This window comes from Pelodiscus sinensis, chromosome 29 (assembly GCF_052426305.1).
Source record: "Pelodiscus sinensis isolate ZL-2025 chromosome 29, ASM5242630v1, whole genome shotgun sequence".
In the NCBI taxonomy this organism is placed as follows: Eukaryota; Metazoa; Chordata; order Testudines; family Trionychidae; genus Pelodiscus; species Pelodiscus sinensis.
Window position 1 is genome coordinate 16,684,763 of NC_143080.1, and position 22,504 is coordinate 16,707,266.

At 44.9% G+C, this 22,504-nt stretch overlaps 1 protein-coding gene and 1 long non-coding RNA gene across 11 annotated transcripts in view; both read left to right on the top strand.

The window, feature by feature from the left end:
- The window catches only part of LOC102458302 (non-structural maintenance of chromosomes element 3 homolog), a 175,814-nt gene that overhangs the window by 53,220 nt on the left and 100,090 nt on the right, over positions 1 to 22,504 (top strand). Inside the window, exon 11 of one of the 10 annotated variants that reach the window (XM_089774039.1) lies at positions 16,230 to 16,291. The exons of the other annotated variants lie outside the window; for them this stretch is intronic. The gene's annotated coding sequence lies outside the window, so the exon portion shown is untranslated. Of the gene's footprint in view, positions 1 to 16,229; positions 16,292 to 22,504 lie in introns of those variants that run through there. 10 annotated transcript variants of the gene reach the window in all.
- Positions 602 to 12,287, top strand: LOC142825487 (uncharacterized). Its single transcript, XR_016348028.1, has 2 exons — positions 602 to 7,007; positions 9,778 to 12,287. It is a non-coding gene; the product is annotated as an uncharacterized LOC142825487 (long non-coding RNA).

Genomic DNA, 22,504 nt, shown 5'->3' on the forward strand with positions numbered 1-22,504 from the left:
TGGTCCTGGGTGGCCAGGCTGGCAGCTCTCCTGCCCTAGACGGCCACTTTCCTGTGCCTAGTGCGGAGATCGTGGACGAGGTCCACGATGTCCGCACTAGCCCAGGAAGGTGCCCGCCTCTTGCGGTCCAGGGCAAGCTCCTGGGAGCCGCCAGCCTGGTCCCGGCAAGAGGGGGTGGGCTGGGGGGCATCGGGTGGGTGGCTCTGTGCCGTGCCAGGTGCAGGGTCTGCTAGCTGGGTGCTGGCAGGCTTGCACCTGGCACGGGCACCGTAGCCAGCCCGTGCCCCTTTAAGGGGTCCGGGGCCGGGAGGGGGGCATAGAGTTTCCCTGGTGTTGGCCAGAGTGGCCACCAGGGAAACCTGGGGAGGGCTAGCCTCCCACTAGTTCGAACTAAAGGGCTACACAGCCCTTAGTTCGAACTAGCTAGTTCGAACTAGGCGTTAGTCCTCGTAAAATGAGGTTTACCTAGTTCGAACTAAGCGCTCCGCTAGTTCGATTCAAATTCGAACTAGCGGAGCGCTAGTGTAGCGCATAGGAAAGTTAGTTCGAACTAACGTCCGTTAGTTCGAACTAACTTTCTAGTGTAGACATACCCTAATAGAGGAGGGAAGATAAGAGAGCGCAGAAGCAGATGGCAGTGCTGGCTGCAGCACTCTCCAGCAACCAGAGGCCGGACCATAAGGGGCCCCCTCAGAAAGGAAAGGGACGGGTAGCAGTTGATGGATGTGTGCACTGACGGGAAAAAGGACATTGGAAGAGAGACTGCCCAAAAATAGAAGGCAAAGGGGAAGAAAAGACAACCGGAGAACCGCCAGATGCGGGCAGAATCCTCCGGAGAAGAATCTAGTTGAAGGGGACGGGAATCTAAGGCCACTACCCTACGAGCTAAAGCTCGAAAGGATCCCATGGTAAAAATAAGGGTGGGTGGCAGGGACTATGAGGCTCTGGTGGATATTGGAGCCACGTTCTCTATGATCCCCATAAAACCCCCTTCAGCTAAAGAAAGTGGAAAGCATGTGATGATAGAAGGAATTGAGGGAAAGAGAAGCAGGCTACCCGTATGTAGACCCCTCCTCACGAAGATTAGAAAAAATTATGTTAGAGCATGCCTTTGTTGTTTCATCTGCATGCCCAGTTGCCCTGCTAGGGTGAGATATGCTAATTAAGCTGCAAGCTGAAATTTTCTTCCGTAGTGATCAGAATGTAGTGCAGCTGCCGGTGAAACAGGGCTCAAATTACCAGATGGCTCTCTGTGCAGCTGAGATGCTGTTAGAGACAAAAGGGACTGAGGTCTTAGAAGGAGTCAATCCATGTGTTTAGGCAGATGAGACCCCTGCCCGAGAAAAGTTTGTGACTCCAGTAAGAATTCCTTTCATTAAAGGAGAAGGCTCTGTGGGTGTAAAGCCATATCCCCTGAGAGAGAAAAAAGAGCCACCTGGATAGGCTTAAAGCCATTAATCGAACAATTCAAAAGATATGGCTAGGTAGTAGAAAGTTCCTCTCCCTTCAACACCCCTATTTTAGGGATGCCAAAACCGGATAGCGTCTCTTATAGACTCGTGCAAGACTTACGGGCAATAAATAAGAAAGTTCTTGTAGACCATCCTATGGTCCCCAACCCACACACTATCTTAACACAAATTCCAGCAGACACAACAGTGTTTATGGTATTAGACTTGAAAGATGCTTTCTTTTCTATACCTTTACACAAAGATAGTTGGAAATTATTTGCTTTTGAATGGGAAGACCCGGACACCCATCACAAAACCCAGCTGTTGTGGACTGTGTTGCCCCAGGGTTTTGTGTCATCCCCCCATATTTTTGGGACGACATTGCAAAAAGACTTAGAAGACTGGAGGGGGCAGCACCCTGAGGTAGCTCTCCTCCAGTATATTGATGATTTGTTGATTACCAGTCCTGATATGCAAAAGGGAAAAAGGGCAACGGAGCCCCTGTTGAATGCCCTAGGGAAGAAGGGATATAAAGTTTCACAAGAGAAGGCCCAAATATGCACCTTCCTAAGCTATGAGATTGAAAAGGGAATGTGGGCTTTGAGCAAGGATCGAATCCAAGCAACTTCAGGAAATTCTCAAGCCCTTCTTAGCAAATAAATAATGACAGCCTCTACGGCTAGAAACGCAGGCAACCCAAAGATGTTTCACAACATATGAGTGGGGGCCATCCAGAGGAAAAAACATAACAAACAGTTAAAACCTTTCCCTCACACGCCGTTATAATTGGCTTGAGGGCGTGGGGGAAGGTAACTTAAAAGCCACCCAGATGTCAACCAGTAGAAATTGAATGTGAAGATGTAATCACTAAAAACTAAATCTGCCCTAACAAGGAGACACATTCTGCAACATAAATCTCCTTACAGAACATGAGCAAGTGATTCACCCCAGAGCCAGCAGCATAACTCAACTGCTGCAGCCTGGATGTTATGAAAATCATATACTGAAAAGAATTAGGAAGTGTGGGGGCTAACTAGAAAGCCCACTCTCCTTACCAAATTAATGCTAGACAAATCTGTGTAATTAAGAAAAGTCATTTAGCAGGATCAAGACAGATCATAAGAGGAAAAAAGAGTCCGGTCTGCAATACGAGAGGGAAACTGAACCATGCCACTGTTGGGGAGGGCTAGCAACTCTAAGGTAATTCAAGGGAGTGGAAGGTCACGAGTACCGATGAAGCGCTCTTGTTCTCAGAAAGTTGCAGCTCACTCGCACATGAAAATGGTAAGGAACTAGCTGTAACCTGTTCCCCTAGCAGATCTTAGGCAGTATTTTAAGTTATAATAGGCCACCCCGATGGGGGGGGGAGAAATGTTTTCTTGTCTTTCAGATCATCAGAAAGCGCTGGCGCCAGTTGAAGAAAAACAACAACAAAATGCCATGGTTCTGTGTCATGACATGTGTTTGTGTTCTGTCCAAGTTTGTCTTGTGTGTCTTAATTGTAATACGTATTGCAAATGTTGTGAATAGAAAATTGTTTAGGCTAGGAGAATGTTAACAATGTCTCCACAGGTGAACAAAAAGAACTGGAAGGAAGCAAGGAGTACATCACGTGAACAGAAGGATGGGAGACAGGACTAGCTCCTTCCCACCAGACTAGTTTTGCTTTAATGGCCATTGCTAACTTGCCCTCATTTGGATATCATCAACCAGGACTTTAAGGACAAAATGGAGCCTCCCAGTTGTGCACCATGCCCTGAACAGGCCCCTGTTCCAGAACCAGGACAACTGTCACTGATCCTTACCTTGATGATGTTCCACACTGGTACAGACCAGCTGTGTGCTAGACTGGTTAATCAAATTGGCAAATGCCTGATTAGGCAATGACAAGGCTTAGCAGATACCATCGCAGATTGGTTTGAGCCTGGTAACCCTATCAGCAACACTTATGTCATAGCCCAGAAATTGTATGAGAATCCAGACTTGTAAATGCAGTAATATCCAGTGCCCGTAAAGGCCTACACACCAGCCAAGCTAATCAATTGATCCTAAATAGTTTGAAGGATCTGTCCAGCTCTGTAGACCTAACCTGATGTTTGGACCAGAAGCTAATTGGATTGGAAGTAAAATAAAGAAATTAGAAGGCCAGTATTGAAGAATAAGGTAAGCTTTAGCCACTACCATTTAGTTCTTATGGTGGTGAGTCCCCAGTCTCCCCTGTGCCTACCCATGGGAGTAGGGAAAGAGAGAATCCATGAGGACCCAAAGGCCCACCTGGACAGGGCATAGTACAACCATTTGTTTTTGGTCCCTCTGAGGATTCCTCACTCAGATCAGATCAGAATGGTAACCTCCCTGCTTGTACCAAAGCAAGGGCATATAGATAGAATAGAAGGCATTGCTTATTCTGAAGGTGTGGGAGCCTCCCTATACCCAGGGATTGTTGCACCCACTTTGATAAGGAAATTTTATGTACCTGCCCATTTAACATCATGACGAATCTGCCTAGGCTTGATGTGGTTGTCATAGAAAAACAAATGAACATCGAGCTGGTCCAAATGAACGGTACCTACTGGTGTTTGACTACCCAGACAGATCACTCCATCCTGCCCCTCTGTATATCCGTCTGTGTGCATAACGGTCCCTCATCAAGCGGCCTAACCGTCAATAGAATGTGGACATATCGCACTTTGGTAGTGGAGATAACCACACATGAGATGCTGAGTGGCACGGCGGAAGTAAGTACCAAGAGGAGGGTTTACTGGCCCTGCAGGCAAAGATCAAGAAGTTGGTGGCCAATGCCCAAAGATATATCGGGGCTGGCCGTCTGAGGTACACACAGATAGGGAAACACCGTGGACCATGCCAAACACCTATCTCTGCAGCACTCAACCAGGCAGTAGAGGTCAAACCTATAATCATGGGCAGTGCCAGTAAGGCAACGAAATATCTTGGGGATAGATTTGAATAGTGTTTGCCAAATTATGTAGAGAGTTTTGATTTTAACATTTATAATAATGATAGTGCTGTACCAGCACTTCCAGAGTAAATTAAAATCCCTTAAATTGTTGTATTTAACCTAGTAGATTAAGAAGAACCCCAAAGTCAAGAGAAAAGAACTATAGGAGTAAACTGAGGCAGTCCATGGTATCTTGCTAAGGACTGACAAACTCAAATCATTAAGTCAGCCTGAGAAGCGTATGCTACAGCAGTAACTGCGACCCTGGTTCCCCTGGCAACCACATGCCAAAAAGGCCTCACTTTGATAAGGCCGGTATCAAGCAACCGCGTGGGATTGTTTTTATGGTTTGCTTTATTCCTAGGAAATAACCTTGGTTCCAAAAGAGCTAGCTGGCTTTTGGCTCAGAGAATAAAGACTCTTATGTCCATCAGCGCTGTGAAGTGCCAAGAACTGACTGTTAGCCAATGCTTCCCATTGCAAAATGATCCTACCCCGACTGCTGATAAGCCTCTCTCTTCTGGTCCTGCTTTCCCACCTGTTGGACACCAGAAGAATCGAAATATTACAGGGTGATGTGCTAGTAACCTCTCCCCTGCATGATGCTGAACCACGACTGTTTCAAAGAAAAAGAGGAAAACTCTTGTTGTGCTATGTGGGTACACATTCCTGTTTAGTTTTGTTTTGTTGTGATTATATTATGCTTAATGCCCTGTTTTATACCTTGTATAATTGCCTCTATATGTCGCACTGTATTGACTACTGTCAACCGTGAAATGCTTGTACATTACCAAAGATTAGCCAAAGAAGAAACTGATGAGGTATAAGAAAGAGAAAGCCTCTTGAGGGGGGAATTGATGTGTAAAAGGGAAGTCAAATCCCCCGGAGCCATTGATTCCCCTATGAGGGGCACGTACAATATATATACATTGCTAATGCTTAGATATATTTGCTATTTGTATAGGAGTAAGACATGACAAAGGTCAGGGCCTGTCACAGGTAATAACTTATAATAAGGAGACGAGGGGAAGTGAAACCAGTCTTCTGTTAAGTAGAGATATGGATAGATTCCACATCCTTTAAACTTGTGACCGGCTCAAGCAGGAAAGGAAAAAGGGAAGTATGGCTCGCCCATTGTTCAGCAAAAGTGAATGACTGTAAGACAGCTGTAACTGCAAAGTCAGCAAGTAGGCATTGTATTTAACCTCATTGGGAAAATTAACCTGACCTATAGGAATGCTAAACATCAAAAATGAAGTAACCTATCATGTTAAGGCACCTAAACCAGGAAGGATGTGAACCCTATAAAAACCCCTGCATATGAGATGTTGGGGGTCGGCTCTGATTTGAACATTGAGTTCCTTAGCCGTACCGTGGTTGCAACCAATAAACTTGAGTTGGACCCAGCCTGAAAGTGTGACTCTCTTCTTGGGGTAAATCAGACTAGCCTCCAAGGGGACGAAACCTTGCAATTTATGCAACACACAGAGGCAGAAGCCTGAGGGTTGGGGGCAGGCGGGAGCCCCCCTGGCAGTCTCTGATACAGAGGCAGTGTGTGGGTGGAGGGGGCTTGAGTGTAGTCAACATGATTGATAGTCTTATCATTTCTATTCTACAGAGCATCACTTGTTGTGTTGCCTGTCTTGTCCCGCAATCTGTGGAAGTCTTGAGAGAAGTAAGAGCTGTCAAAGCATATGTTAGGCCCTAGAAAAATAGGCCTAGGGCAGTTATGCTAAAGCAAATGTAACAAAGGTTTCTGGGTAGTCCCTGGGTAGAACTGGAGATAGGTTCAAGCAGGGACGCACCCTACACGCTTGCTCAAATTGGCAAAATGAGATAAGCAAGAAGCTGCATTTTTGTACCTGCTGTGATGAGGAACAGTTTGTTTTGAGAACTGATAAGGAGACTCCCTGTTTCTGCTCTCCCCGTTTGTTCCAAACTCCCTGTTTATGTTCTCCTTTGGCCGTAACAAACTGTCTCCTTATTGCCCAGTACCTGTCTTTTGGGCTGATAAGAAATTGCTGATGCATTATGAATTGCTTAAGGCCATGATGTATAGTTGGCCAGGTGTCCATGGATACTAAAAGTTTCTAACCGATAAAGGAGGGTGGGTTGCTTGGGCGAATAGTCTATGACGCGACGGAACTGTCTATATAAGCCTACTTGTTAATGAAATCGTGGCTGGTTCACTTTGGAGACGGGCCGCTCTCTATTGTAAGTGCGCACTATTCAATAAAGAGCTTGTGATTGGATCTTGCTGGTGTTGCCTGTCTCTTTGCGGTCAGACAACGAACAGAGGCCGTCCGGGTTCGAGTCCCCGACAAATTTGGCACCCCAGATGGGACCCGTCTGACTCTCCGGTGCAGAAGATCGGACTCCGAAGCAATGCAGCGCGCATCCTCCGGTTTTGAGGAGCCTTGCCAGGTGGCCTGATCCCTGCTCCAGCGATAAGGCATGTCCTGTGAACCAGCTGAGGCCCGCAGAAATCCAGCAACATCACCTACCCATTGTGTAGGATCCAGGACCTCGGGGTTAAAGTCCCTGAAGTGTTCGGGGTTAAAGTCCCTGGAGTGTTCGGGGTTAAAGTCCCTGGAGAGGTAAGCGCGCTCGGTATTGAGAAATTGGGTTAAGGATCCTTTAGCTGGTAAAGATAGGACAGAGCGGCAGTAAGTGCCCGGGGGACGCCCCGTTGACCCTGATCCTAAAGGATTGGAAGGACATTTCTGGAACGGCCGGTCTAGCAAAATCTAAAATGAAAGATTTGTGTCAAACACAATGGCCTTCACTCACTGCTAATTTGTCCCCAGATAATGATTGGCCAGACTGCGAGACGTTTTCCGTAAAAAGAATGAATGCCCTGAGGGACATACTGGTAAATCTTAGACCCGGACAAATGGAATATTTATTTGTATGGTATAATTACAAACCAAAGGAGTTTGAAAGGGTTCTGCAGGCTGTGTGTGTAGAAAAATAGGAGAGAGAGAGAAAGAGAGATTGCCTTGCAGGCCGTTTGTGTAGAAGGAGTCTGTTAAACTTCCCCCACTCTATGCCCCGGAGGTGGTAAAAAGAATATTCTGTACCATTTTCTCTATCCATCTGCCAATCTGGGCTGATGTGATTCAATTGTTAAATACCCTCCTCACGGAAAATGAGCATCAAAAGGTTAAAGAAAAGGCTGTAGCATATCACCAGAATCAAGCTTGGAGAGGTATGCCCACCGCTGAGCCTAACTGAGATCCAAATTCAGACGGGATGCAAAGGAAAAGTTTACCTAAAGTAGTTAGCATTGTGACACAGATGTACAATGAGAAAGAGAAGAGAGAGAGAGAAAGAAAGAATTAAGCGATTGTTGTTATATATGAAGAGAAACCTGCTTTAAAAATGACTCCTTGTTTCTTGCAGCCTCTTTTAATTATCTAGGCAAAGAAACAATTAAGTTTAAACATTTGGCTACAGACACTTTGTTAAATTTATTAAAGAGAAATAAGGAATTCTACTGAAACTTAATTGGTTAACTGCATAAAAGAATAAAATCTATACATTGTAAATTTGTAAAACCTGCACCCTAAGGGTTAAATGTGTCTTCCAAGAAAACTAATTATTGTTTTAAAGAAATCCAAGCCCAGAAACTTCACTGTTTTTCTGTTCAAAGCTGAGTTGATAGCACTTTTGGCTTGCTTTCAGATCCAAGGTTGTGTGTGTCTGCAAACTGCCTGTCTGTTCTGGAAAAGGGGAGCATGTCCCCCATAAGTAAGCCTGTAACATTGTATATAATTCTTTTCAAGAAAAGAAAACCTTTTTACTTGCTTAAATATTAACTAGCAAGAGTCTTGTTCTAAGAAAAAGTTTCTGTGGCAGTAAATTATTTGAAGCTTCACACATTAAAGAAAAAAAAAAAGCCTGGTCTGCAGTACAAGAAAGAAACTAAGGCATGTCATCTTTAAATTAATAATTGAACAATGAAGTAATTTACTCAAACCCTCTGAAGCTACTGTGCAAAACAAAAGCATACCATTAGGTAACAGCAGGCTAATCAAAAATTAGCAAAGAACATTAGTAAAGAAAGTATTCTAAAATATAATGCACAACCCCAGTGTAGGTAGAAATGTTTTCTTTGTCTTTCAGACAAAAAGTACTAATATTAGCTGAAAAGTAACTGAAGAAAAAAAAAACCATGGTTCTGTGTCATGACATAATAAGTTTGTGTTCTGTGTTCTATCCAAATTTGTCTTGTGTGTCCTAATTGTGATATATGTATTTCAAACATTGTTGTGTGTACAATATTGTTGTTTTAATGAAAGAATAATTTAAATCCCTTAAATAATTTTAACTTTGTGCTTTACATAGATGGTTTTTGCTTTTCTAATTCTAGTAGAGTTTTAGTATCAGACTATGCAGTTTGTACTGTATGGAATGTAGAGGAATCTGCTCCTCTACCTGCTGTTTTTTCCCTTCTCTCCTATGATTACCAGCTCCTTTGCCATCTCTTTCGGAACTGGCCCTCCTGCAAGACCAAGCCCCAGAATCGGGAAAGCAGGAGTGGAGACTGGCAGGGTGCACCTTGCACCCAGACCACTACTGGTGCAGCTCTGATGGCCACATTGTTGCCCCAGTGGTCTTGCTACCTCACCTTGCCTCCGTGCTCCATAGATTGTCGCACATTGGCAAAGGTAAAACAAAATTGGTTTGCTCCCAAATTCTCCCAGGCAGCCAAAGATTACTGTCTGGCTTGCCCTGTCTGCCAAGCCCACAATGTGAGTAAACCTGTAAAGACAGTTCCGGCAACCAGACCTCTGCCTTTAAGACCATAGCTGAATTTACAAATAGACTTTATTCAATTGCCTAAATGTCAATCTTTTGAATATGTGTTGGTTATTGTTTGCTTGTTTTTAAGATGGGTAAAAGCTTATTCCCTGCAGGAAAGCTGATGCCATCACAGTAGCAAAGAAACTTCTAAATCATTACATCCCATCATAGAGAATACATTTTGTGATTTCCAGTGATAAAAGTACCCACTTTACTGGACAAATTGTTTAAAAACTGGCAAAGTACCACTCTATCAGACAAGCACCGCACTGCGCATGACACCTGGAGAGCGCAGGAGCAAGAGAGAAATGAAACGGGATTTTAAAGAACAAACTTGCAAAAATATGTAAGAACTCTAGCTTAACATGGGTAGAAGCACTCCCGATTGCCCTAATGAGCATAAGAGTGACTCCTAATTAGAAAACTGGACTCAGTCCACATGAAATTGCATGTGGCCGACCTATGAAATTGTTAAGCAGCCAAAAAATTGACCTGGCTGATGCAACACTTATTAAAGAAAGCATAGTCAAGTATTGTCAAGAACTTATGAAGTGTGTACAGTCTTATCATTCTCAGGTTAAGGACGCCTTCCAGGAGGTCCTGATTGTGCCGTGCCATAAACTACAACCAGAAGATTAGGTTTGCGTGAAGGTTCACCAGTGGAAGACTGCCCTGGAACCCAGGTGAAAGGGTCCCTACCAAGTCCTTCTGACCACCCATACTGCTGTAAAGTGTGAAGAATTGTCCGCCTGGATTCACGCATCCCACCGCTAACCAGTTCCAGTGCCTACACAGGTTGGCCCCAACAATGAGCACCGCAGACCTGTACCAGGAACCCAGGTCCAGAAGTAGACGGGGATCAGCGCAGGCCTGGTACTAGCAATCCAAGCCCAGAAGCAGACGACGTCAGACTTCAAGGGAGCCACGCACGTTCACCCCACCGCGAACCGGGTGAACCAGAAGCAGACAACATCTGTGCCCAGGGCAAATGGACTGCTACCCCTTTAGGCGACCTGAAGCTTTGATTTTGACTGAAGAAACCTTAGACTGGTGGTGTCCTTTCCCAGAAGGAAGGCCTCGTTTTCTAGCCTAGGTTCTTATGTTTTTACTATTATTATTTGTTATCTTTCTCTTTTAGTAGTATAGGATGTAAAAGCTGTAGAAACTAACAGCTCTAACACCTTTATTCATCTTGCACATGAGCTGAAGGCTTGAATGCCAGAATTACATAATACGTCATGTTGAGTGTGTTCCCTAGTCCCAGTGGATAGTCAAAGAAGTCTGCTTATGGTTCCCATTCCCCTTTGTGCAATGAACATGACATGGACCCCATCTTAAAAGGATTCCTCAGGAAATCTAAACATTACTTAGGAAAAGACTGAGATTAAAAATAGAGGATTCCTGAATGTATAAGAAAACCCAGACATTAGTGCCTATTAAAAAGGTAGTCTACTGATTCTGGTATGCTTGTCAGAATCATTCAGTGCACTTGACATTTCCCATGTCGGGTCTGCTTATACTCTAACTGAAGATAAATACCAAATTATCAATGGTACAGCTGACTTTCTGATCCCTAGGTTAATGAAAGTAAATATATCGTCCTGCGTACCTTCCTTCACACACACCCATTATAACTGCTCCTCTCTAAATTGTACTCAGTGCTCTCCTGGACCTAGCAACAAGTCTCTCTGTTTATGCTCTTATCCGAATGGTCCAACCCTACCCATTAGACCGGTAGGATGGAGTCTGTGGAACCAACCCTTATTTAGAGTGTACTGAATGTGCAGTAACAAAGCATATTTGACCCTTCCTCCTTCATGGAGTAGATCCTGCTACTTAGCCTGGTTAGAGCCACCTGTTGTTTACCGCCCTCATCTCCCCACTGGAAAGATTAGAAATATGAGGGACGCTGAGACAGATGCTAAAGAATCTCGCCCTCCTACCTGGTGGGCTGTGAATGATTGGACAGGTGTTTGTGCGGTATTTCCCAATGCTTGTGGAGGGGCCTTTTATCGAATAGGAGAAGGAGTACTGAGGCTTCAAGGAATTTTAAAAATAATAGCTAATACCACTGCTGATGCTTTAACTGATCTGGCTATCGAGCAGAGAAAGATCCGGCAGATGGTTCTCCAGAATCGCTTAGCACTAGATATTCTGTTAGCCTTTCAAGGAGGAACATGTGCCTTAATTAGACAAGAGTGTTGTGTGTATATTCCTAATGTTTATAATGCCACTTAAGACAGAGTGCAACATCTTATGCAGATAGCAAAAGATCATGGAAGAAAGAAAGGGGATTCCTAGTGGAGCGACCTATTTAGCTGGTTTCCAAATGTTGGTGGTTGGCTCCATAACTTACTTCGTAGTGCTGTCATTATTATTTGTGGCTTAGTAGTTCTCTATGTCCTAATTCGTTGTGGATGTTAGATGGGCACTAAGGTGTGCTCCACCAAGCAGTAAATTGTTACAGTGTGTCCCAAGAGTCCCTTCACGGTACTCTAGGGACAAAGGGGGGACTGTTAGGCCCTAGAAAAATAGGCCTAGGGCAGTTATGCTAAAGCAAATGTAACAAAGGTTTCTGGGTAGTCCCTGGGTAGAACTGGAGATAGGTTCAAGCAGGGACGCACCCTACACGCTTGCTCAAATTGGCAAAATGAGATAAGCAAGAAGCTGCATTTTTGTACCTGCTGTGATGAGGAACAGTTTGTTTTGAGAACTGATAAGGAGACTCCCTGTTTCTGCTCTCCCCGTTTGTTCCAAACTCCCTGTTTATGTTCTCCTTTGGCCGTAACAAACTGTCTCCTTATTGCCCAGTACCTGTCTTTTGGGCTGATAAGAAATTGCTGATGCATTATGAATTGCTTAAGGCCATGATGTATAGTTGGCCAGGTGTCCATGGATACTAAAAGTTTCTAACCGATAAAGGAGGGTGGGTTGCTTGGGCGAATAGTCTATGACGCGACGGAACTGTCTATATAAGCCTACTTGTTAATGAAATCGTGGCTGGTTCACTTTGGAGACGGGCCGCTCTCTATTGTAAGTGCGCACTATTCAATAAAGAGCTTGTGATTGGATCTTGCTGGTGTTGCCTGTCTCTTTGCGGTCAGACAACGAACAGAGGCCGTCCGGGTTCGAGTCCCCGACACATACATAGTGCATGTTATGTATTTGTGGCATTCTTAAATTGAGGAGTTACTCTTTCCACAAGTTAATGTAGTGGCAGGCCCTCCATCCTTCTTACAGTTTTCAGGTAGAAGTTATTTTGCAAGTTGTCTGAGTTTTATTTCCATGCATACAACTATCAAAGTGGGATATGCATTATAGAGATGCACATCAGATACTTTTGAATGTCTTATTTTTGTTGATACTTAAAGGAGTCTTAAGATGCTTTTGCAACAGGAGAATAGTAGGCTTTCGTTCCCCCTTTCCGGTTTATGTCCCATGCACTAGTCTCATTGTGGAATTGTACACTTTTGGCTTGGAGGCCTTTTCAACATTTATGGGGAATGCTAGGGCTGCTTGTCTATTTTTTTCATATTTAGAGCCATTTTACATGTTAGAATAAAAGAATTTTTAAAGACAATAAGGTTTTTATACATTTCAAATACAGTTTATTAAACAGAAATAAAGTGTTAAGGCATAAACATAATACACTTTTAGAGCAGGTACTTAAGTGTTTCACTAAATTAGAGCTTTAGCATGTAAAAGTTCAATGTCTCTGGGATCCTTGAAGGGTGACAGATATTGACTTACTCTTTGCAAAGAACTAGCATTACTCTGATTTTGATTGATGATGCCTAGGTAATATGGTAATAGGGGCATGAGGAGCCCATAGATAAAATGCACAGCCTAGCATACACAACTAACTATTCATGGTTGTTGTGGGGGTTTTTTAATTGTCAGAGTGCTTCATGTCAGAGGGACAGTTGTATTACTTATGAGTCAAAATCTCCACAAACACAATGATGGTTGTATTAGCAACCATGTTGAAAAAGACACATCTTTGAACACCACCAGTAATGGCGAGAATAGAGTTTCTGTGGTGAGAGATTTTAATCCCAAAGAGAAAAATGGGAATCCAAGAAATATTTCCTCTTCAATTAAAGGGGTGGAGACTGAACACTTGTGATGGACCGGGCTGGGTCTGGGCACAGCTGAGGGCCTTCGCTCAGGGCAAATTGCTCAAACTTGGGGCTCCTTACAGGCCCAGACTGGAGACATTCCCAAATAGGCCACAAACCAGTCACACTGAGTGCTCCAGCTGCCTATCTGGCCTGCCTGAAATTCCCTCTCCCCTCTCCCCTCCAACTCCACCATCTACCTCTTTCTTTGCTAAAGGATTCAGTGGTCACAAGATGGTGCACATGGGCTCCTAACAATGCAAAGTTGGCTTCATTTCAATATTTTATTGTAACTAAATCATAGAATCATAGAACACTATGTTAAGAGTTAAGAGTTAGGGGTTAGGTTAAGAGTTAGGGGTTAGGGTTAAGAGTTAGGGGTTAGGGTTAAGAGTTAGGGGTTAGGGTTAGGGTTTACAGTTATGGTTAGGGTTTAGGGTGAGGATTAAGGGTTAGGGTTTAGGGTGAGGATTAAGGGTTAGGGTTTGAGCTTGGGGTAGGATTTAGGGTTCAGCTTGGGGTTCAGGGTTATGGTAACGGTGAGGGTTTAGTGTTAGGGTTGGGGTTGAGTTAGGGTTAGGGTTTAGGGTTAGGGTTAGGATTAAGGGTAGGGGTTAGTGTTAGGGTTAGGGGTTAGGGTTAGGGTTAGGGTTAGGGTTTAGGGTTAGGGTTAGGGTTGGGTTAGGGTTTAGGGTTAGGATTAGGGTTTAGGGTTAGGGTTTAGGGTTTGGTTAGGGTTAGGGTTTAGGGTTTAGGGTTAGGGTTAAGGGGTTAGGGTTAGGATTAGGGTCAGGAGGAGGGTTGGGGGGCTTAGGGTTAGGGTTAGGGTTCGGGTTTGGTTCGGGTTAGGGTTAGGAGTTCGGGTTCAGGGTTAGAGTTCGGGTTAAGGGTTTAGGGTTAGGGTTAGGGTTAGGATTTGGTTAGGGTTAGGGGTAGGGTTTAGGATTAGGGTTAAGGTTACCATTTAGGGTTAGGGTTAGGGGTAGTGGTAGGGTTAGGTTTAGGGTTAGGGTTAAGGGTTAAGGGTTAAGGGTTAGGGGTTAGGGGTTAGGGTTTAGGGTTAGGGTTTGGTTCAGGTTAGGGTTAGGGGTTCCGGTTTGGGTTCGGGTTCGGGTTCAGGGTTAGGGTTAAGGGTTAGGGTTAGGGTTAGGGTTTAGGATTAGGGTTTGGTTAGGGTTAGGGGTTCGGTTTCAGGGTTTAGGGTTAGGGTTAAAGGTTAAGGGTTAGGGTTTAGGGTTAGGATTAGGGTTAGGTTTAGGGTTAGGGTTAGGGTTTGGAGGTCAGAGGGCTAGGGTTAAGGGTTAGGGTTAGGGTTAGGGTTAGGGTTTAGGGTTATGGTTATGGTTTAGGGTTAGGGTTTAGGGGTTAGGGTTAGGGTTAGGGTTAGGGTTAGGGTTAGATTAACTCGGCAATACGTGAAAAACCTGGAGTAAATAGACGAGAAAGCAACTCCTCCGTGTAGGTGTAAGTTTTGCAGAAAGCTTAATGTCTTCAGAAATGCGTGTAAAAGCTGTCCCTTGTTATATCCAATTCAACAACCGTCTTTACCCGTCCAGACTTGGTTCGGTCATACTTCCATTGAGAAAAGACACCCACGCATTAGGGCGGCTATCAGCGTTTTCACAACGCCTCTACATGTCAGCAAGCACTCTCAGTAGCTGAAGACCCTTTACACACACTTTCCACCCAAATCTATCGGCTCTGCAGTCATGACTTGCTGTGAAGTGTTAGGCACCTCTCCATTGCCTTTCATCAAGCTCTCTCACTCGCTGAATAGTATTTTAAAGCGTTTTCCAACCCAATCTAATGCACTCAAGGATTTCTATGAGCTGTGACGAGATAGACACCTCAACAGTCCCAATACAAGAGTAGCATAAGAGCCCTACCATCAATCAAATGTTATCCCCGCCCTCTGACCCCGGAAGTCCCGCCCCTGTCCCCGGAAGTCCCGTCTCCTCTGTCACCGGAAGGCCCTCCCTTGGAGGGTAGTACTTCTGGGTCAAGAGACCAGAAGTAAAGGGTGTCATATGATCCCGTTAGGCCCGTCCCCTGTCACCGGAAGTCCTTCCCTTGGGGTAATACATCCGGGGTCAAGAGGGACAGGTGACTGGAAGTAAGAAGTGTTATGTGACCCCTCTAAGGACTTGCCCCACCTCCCTCTACCTATCAGGAAAGGTTTTTCCCCTGTAGGACCGCCCCGCAAATCACTGTGACCAATCGGGGGGCAGTTCCGGGACCTGATGACCCGCCCAGAAGTGGATCATGTGACCCCTCTAAGAACTCACCCCGCCTCCCTCTACCAATCAGGAAAGGTTTTTCCCCTGTAGGACTGCCCTGCAAATCGCTGTGACCAATCATGGGGCAGTTCCGGGACCGGTTGACCAGACCGGAAGCGGGTTGTGTGACCCCTCTAAGAGCTTCCCGTGACACCCTCTGCCAATCAGAGCATAGCACTTCCCCATAAGTTCTAGCGCCACACAGAAGAGGCCATCTTGTTCCAAGAGTGCGTGTTTCAGAGAGTGTGCAAACGCTGAGCGGAAACATGGTTTCTTTCACCAACTTTGTTTTGGTGCCAAGAAGAAAGTGCTACATCAGCAACAGTTCCGAGGAGGAAGGAGAAGTTGAAGGGAGCCCTTTGGCCCAGCCACTGATGGATACACTGGTATCTGACACCGAAACCCAACCGCTCACGAGGCAGCCCGACGAGCTAGATGGCCTGGACGAGGAAGGTGCCCATGACTCCCAGGAGTCGGACAAGGTGCATGGAAAAGAAGTCAAACAGGAAAATGAAAGATCGAAATTGGGGCGTCATGGGGTTAGGAAACCGGGATTTTGCAAACCTAAAAAAAAAAAAAATAACCCTTACATTATTTCTTTCTGGCAATCTCTCGACAGCTTGACGATGGCTTTCTAGCTGACCCTCAGACCCAGGACAGCATTGCATCGGACAAGGAAGACGAACCGGGCCCACCTTGTGTGACGTAGTGGGGGTACCTGGCTGGTTTCTATGCTGCTGGCTCTGGGGTGGCCCCACTGGCTGCCGTGGGTACCACGACCCAGCAAAACAGGATGAGTCACTATGCAAACCAGTGGCCAGACACCCCCCATGGAGAGGAACAAAGGAAGGTGGAATGCTGCCCTGGCTGGGGGGCAGGGCTGGAAGTTAGTGAGTTGGTTGCTGGCTGTCTGAGAGGATGGAGGAGAGCCTAGGGGAAGGGGCTGGAGTTTAGGGGCCCAGTCTCCCCCATCTCAAGGGGGCCTGAGGCATCCTAGCCCAGTTCCTGTGACCAGATTACATCTGTGCTGAGCTGTGCTGGAGGAGCAATAAACCACCCTCAATTCCACTGGCTGGTGCAGTCTGTTTGTGCCATTTCGGGGTGCAGGAGACAGGGAACCCCCAACGCGCCGTCACACCTTGTTTTTGCTCAACACCGATACAAAGCATTGAAGAGAACGCCAAGGATGACGGCCATGAAGAATTCAGAAGGTGGCTTGGCACTGACCACATCGTAAGCGTAAGTGCCACATCATAAGCGTAAAAAAGTGATGTGCTCTATTGTACTCATTGGTGTTTATACCGTCCTTAGTCACGGTCTTAGGGAAAAGCTTTTTGAGGACTGTGAGGGTTGTGTCATAGATGCGCCAGCCCAGCGGCACCATGACTGTTTGACTTGGACTCCAGAGGATATAAACTGCAAGCTCCGGAGCCTATGTGCTGAACTGTGTTTGGAAAGCTTATTAAATACTATTATCGCCGTAGGTTATGCTATGCAATGTCTGTGCTTAACTCAGGAACACTTAGCACAAGGGGTGACTTTGGTAAATGCAATGCAATTCAGTCAAGATCCTCACAGTGTTTTAAAGACCATGACCTAGCCAAAAGACGCCTGCTTAGAGTGTTATATTGAACGTCTGGTGCGTACAAAAAGTTACAGAACCCTGCTTAAGAAAAAGACTATAAGATGTCTAAAAGGATGAAGTTAGAAAATGGTGAGGGGACACACATGAGATATAAAACTCGGTAGCTGTAAATATCTTTTGAAAAGGGGCTTTTGTGACTATCTTCTGTCAGAAGGTTTGTATGATCCTTACATGAGTAAAAGTTTTGGTGGAACACGTGGTTTCTATGTCTTTTAAATAAAATCATTTAAAAAAAATAAAGTTTGTGAGAATCCATTTTGTATAAAGGGGCCCATTTACTGACAAACCCTGAAAGATGTATGGTAGAAACTCGGAGGAAGGAAAAACCTCACCAATATGTTTTGTTTTTTAAATAAAAGGAAAAAAATCACACACACACACCCCAAGCCCCCCCCCCCCCCTCTCCCCGGTTAGGATTTATTAGACATGAACTCAATGGTTTAACCGCACCTCGCTGAATAGCCAGGGGCTCTAGTCAATGGTTAGGTTTAGGTGTGACCACTTACCCTTGTTGAGGTTAATGTTCAGTAATTAAATTTGATGGGTTGGATGGGTGGGCTCTGATGAATATCTAATTAAATAACACCTCAGGAGTTTGCAGATGCTATTGGACAGTTTAAATATAACCCCTGGGGTTGGTAGAGCACTATTGGACAGTTTAAAGGACACAGGAGTTGGTAAAAACGCTATTGGACAGTTTAAATATGACCCAGGAGCTGGTTGAATGCTATGGGCTACTTTTTCTAGCCATTAAAAGTTAAAAAAAATTAAGGGTCTAACCCAAAATTGAAATGTTTCAAACTCTTACCCATACTTTAGAACAAGCATTTGCTCTAAAGACAATCAAACATTTAAAAGCATTTTATTTAAACCCCAAGCCTTAAGCATGAAAGAAGCATGTTTAAAAAAACAAACCCCAAGACATTTATTGATACCTGCAAAGGGTCTCCACATGGAAATGGGTACAGCTACATTAAGGATTGGTGCTTTTACTGTTAATACTGTAAGAAAGCCCTACAAAAAATGTATTTTAACTAAAAGAAAAAAAAGGTAGCCAAAAGCAACTTAGTTTTGGAGACAGCTTAATTCCTCCACCCCCAGATCACAAGGCAAAGCTAGGAAGGGGTGCCTAAAGTCTTTAAGGATCTATTATTTTAGAGTTGCAGTGATCAAATTAACCTGCTAGCTACTATGTTGAAGTTGTTTGAAACAATGGGTTAGCAGGGTATAGAAAACCTAGGTATGTTGGAGACTGTCCTTTTCAACAGAAACTTTCTTGAATGGCTGCTGGACTGCAATAGGAGAAGGTATGTTCCCTGTTTTTAACTTTGAAAATATATATTATATAATGCCACTCTTTGGCCATGCTCTCTTAGTAAAATAATGGTGGCTAACTTTTTTGCAATTGGCTTTTAAATGTATGTGGGGTTTGTGTGTGTGTGTGTGTTTGTGTGAGAGAGAGATGAGGTCTGTGCAAGACATAGGTGTGTTTTTAAAAAGTATTTGGTTGCAAACTGTTGGCTTGTTTCTAACTAACAGGTTTTTTACTGTGCAAAATCTGATGTTTTTCTAAAATGGGTTTGAGGCATTTGGGGGTAATCCTAGCTAACCAAAAGCCCAAGCACACATGTGCCTTTTAAATACATGTGGTGCTACTGGGTTTGTGTGAGAGAGAGGGGGTCTGTGCAAGACATAGGTGTGGTTTTTAAACTATATGTTGGCAAACTGCTGGTATAGAGTGTTTGGGGGGGTTGCTCTTTCTGTGCCAAATGTGTTTTCAAAATAAATGTTCAGTTCTGAGTTGGGGGAGGAGGTGGTGGGGTTAGGCTAAAAGTATCTGGGATGGTTACAAAAATGTGGTGTGTTTTTACCTGGGGGGGGGTTATTTTTAAAAAAAGCTGGCTGTAGGGGGTTAAGTTGTGGGTGATTCAGGGGCTTATGCTAGAGATAAGTGGTTTTTAAAAAAAAAAAAACAGTATGTTGCATACCGCTGCTTTTAAAAAATATTGTTGCAAATGATTTTAAAACTGTTGTGGGGAGTTTTTGAAGGTGTGTGTATGATGGAGTTTGTGACAGACACAGGTGTGTTTTTAATATATATGTTGGCAAACTGCTGGTATAGAGTGTTTGGTGGGTTGCTTTTTCTGTGCAAAATGTGATGTGTTAAATGCATGTGGGTTTTGAAAAGTCTATGGCTGCAAACTTGGTTTGGTGTGTTTTATAAAGCTGCTGTTTAGTGTAGAGAGAGAGGGAGGGAGCTGTGCAAGGCATAGGTGTAGGGTTTTTTTAAAGTACTTGGTTTGTTTAAACTAACAAGGGGTTTTAAAAGCACTTTTGTTTTTTTATTCTGCAAAATGAGATGTATTTAAAAAAATTATGGGTTATTTGTTCTTTGTTTGTTTTTTTAAGTGGTAGAAATAAACTCAAAACTGGTGTTTGTTGTACAGCTTGAAATGGATTATTTTGTTTTAAAGCTATAACTTTTTAAATAGAAAATAGAAAAACTCAGACTGGCTCTGGAAATAAGTGCTGCCTTCCTCCTCCCTTCCTGGGTGCTGTTACCTACAGTTGCCCAGCAGAGAAGGCAATGGAAGCTAGGCAGGGAGTGGCTTTGAGTTGGCCTCTTGGGCCCAAGCAGTAGTCAGTAACTGAAATCTTTCTGCTGTAGGTGATGGTGGAAGGAGTCATTGGCCTGGAAGCAGGGAGTGATGCTGCCATTGATGACCTCGCTTTCTGTATGGCGGAGTGTCAGGAAGGCTGTGAAGAGCTAGCTGCCTTATACAGAAAGTGAAACAAGCATCAAACAAAATAAACTTTTTTTTAAATGCACAAAGGCCTCAAGTCTTTCTCTGGGCTGATCAGCTGGGGTTACTGTCCCAAGCACCATGGAGAAGGTGGTGATTGGGGCACTCAGCTGAGTAGCTGCATCCCACTGCCCTGATAGGAAGTGCTGGGAGCAGGGGTTGGACTCCTTGCTGGGACAGGGAACAATCAGAGCTGTTCAGCACTTGCCATGTCATCCTTCACAACAGGGCCTTTTCCAACATGCTGTAGCAAGGGAAACGTCGTCCATGCAGAAACTGGTCAATGACTCTCACTCCTACCAAAGATCCCTTGGCTCTAGTCAAGCTGAACTTTGCAGGAACTTCCTGGGGAACCCCGATAACTGGCCTCTTGCCCAAGCAAGCTGCTGCTCAGCTTCTGGACACTAGTGCTGGAATGGGAGCATTGGAGGCAGGTGTGGCTTGCTCTTTCTGCTCAGAGCAGTGAGAGGATGCTCTGCGTCACATCCCACAGGCTGCCTGCAGACACTTAGTCACATTCCAGTCTAGAGCCCAGGCCTTGCCTGCATTCCAACTGGAGCAAGTCACAGAAGCGACTTGCAACAATGTAGCTGTTTTGGGACCAGTCTCAATGCTTTCTTTCAATAGCAAGGGCATATTTGACAGCAGAGTTTGTCTAGCTGGGAGAACATGACTGACAGGGCTGCATTATGACTTTTGTGGGCCTAGGCACTTTTGCCTTCATGGGCCCCTCCCACCATAATATCCAGGGCTCAAGAAACAATGTAATCTACTATCCAGGGGCGAGTAGATGGCAACCTGGCCGAGCCGGGTTTGGGCGATCTGCGCATGGCTGGTGAGTGGGGCTCGCTGCTGTTCAGTGAGCCCTGAAATACCAATACAAATGATTTTGATATAACTTTAAATACTTCAATTCTTAAACTTTGCCTAAAACAGAAAAATAAATAGATTTACATGGGCCCTAAGTTTGATTTTTTTTTCTGATGGGGGGGGGGGGAGAATTTAAAACATTTTCTTTGACCCTAAGAGTTCTTTTTTTTTCTTCTGATTTTAAGAACTTAAAACATTTTCGTGGGCCATAGGCACTGTGCCTAATGGATAAGTCGGCCCGGATGACTGAGTGGATGTGGAGTTCTGTTGGTTTAGTAAAATGTAAACTTTGCCCATGCATCTCAACTAGCAGAATTCCATAAAGCAAGTTCCAAAACAAGGGAGCTCACCTGCTTTTAAACTATCCTTCATGTGGACACAGCTAGAATCTCTGCACACTGCTGGTGATCCCAAACTAACAGGTTCAGGCTCACCTCAACCCTTAAGCTAAGTCTACACTGGCAGCTTCTTGCACAAGAACTCTTGTGGAAGAGTTCTTGTGCAAAAATCTTCCACAGAGTGTCTACACTGCCATGTGCTTTTGCACAAGAGCATCCATAGCAGTGTAGATGCTCTTTTGTGCAAGAAAGCTCCGATGGCCATTTTAACCATAGGGGCTTCTTGCACAAATTCATGTTGCCTTTCTACAGTGGCCTCTTCTAGAAGAGCTCTTGCGCACGGGGGCTTATTCCTCGTGGGGAGGAATAACTCATCCAGGAGAAGCCCTGTTTTACAATGCTGTACTGTAAATTTACTTCTGGAAGAATGCTCGTGCAATGTAGCCAGCAAGTTTTTGCAGAAGAATGGCTGTTCCTGCGCAAGAAGCTGCCAGTGTAGACGTAGCCTTAGATGGGGCTAAAATAGAGCTAAATATCTTAAATTAAGACCTCTGCTATATGGCATGGGCTCGCAGATAAATTGCTCTCCAATGTCTTTCTAGCATTCATGAGCTTAGAAGCCGGGGCAAAAGTAGGTTCCAATTAATGGAATATACCAGATTCTAACTGCAACTGCAGTGGAAAATTTAACTTTTACACTTTGATAAATTTTTACAAATTATTTTTCAAACACTCAATTTTTGGGGGGGGTTGGGGTTAGGGGTTAGGGTTTAAGAGGGCCCCGGGGGTTGGGGTTAGGGTTTAAGGGGGTCTGGAGGGTCGGGGGTTAGGGTTTACGGTGGGGGTGCAGGGTTACGGGTGGGGTGGGGGGGTGTGGGTTTAGGGGTGGGGGGAGGGGGAAAGGGGGTGGGGGGTGTGGGTTTAGGGCGTAGGGTTGGGGTTTAGAGTCAAGGGGGTAGGGGTCTAGGGGGTTAGGGTTAAGGGGTCTGGGGTCAGGGTTTTTAGGGTTTAGAGGGTGTGAGGTGGGGTGGGGGTGAGGGTTGGGGTTAAGGGGGTTGGGGTTAGAGGGGTTGGGATAAGGGGGTGAGGGGGTTAGGGTAGGGGGTTTAGGGGTGAGGGTTCGGGTTGAGGGGGTTAAGGGGCGGGAGGTTAGGGGGCTTGGGGGTTCGGGGGTCGAGGGGGGTCAAGGGGGGGTCGGGGTTATGGGGGGTCGGGGGTCAAGGGGAAGTTAAGGGGG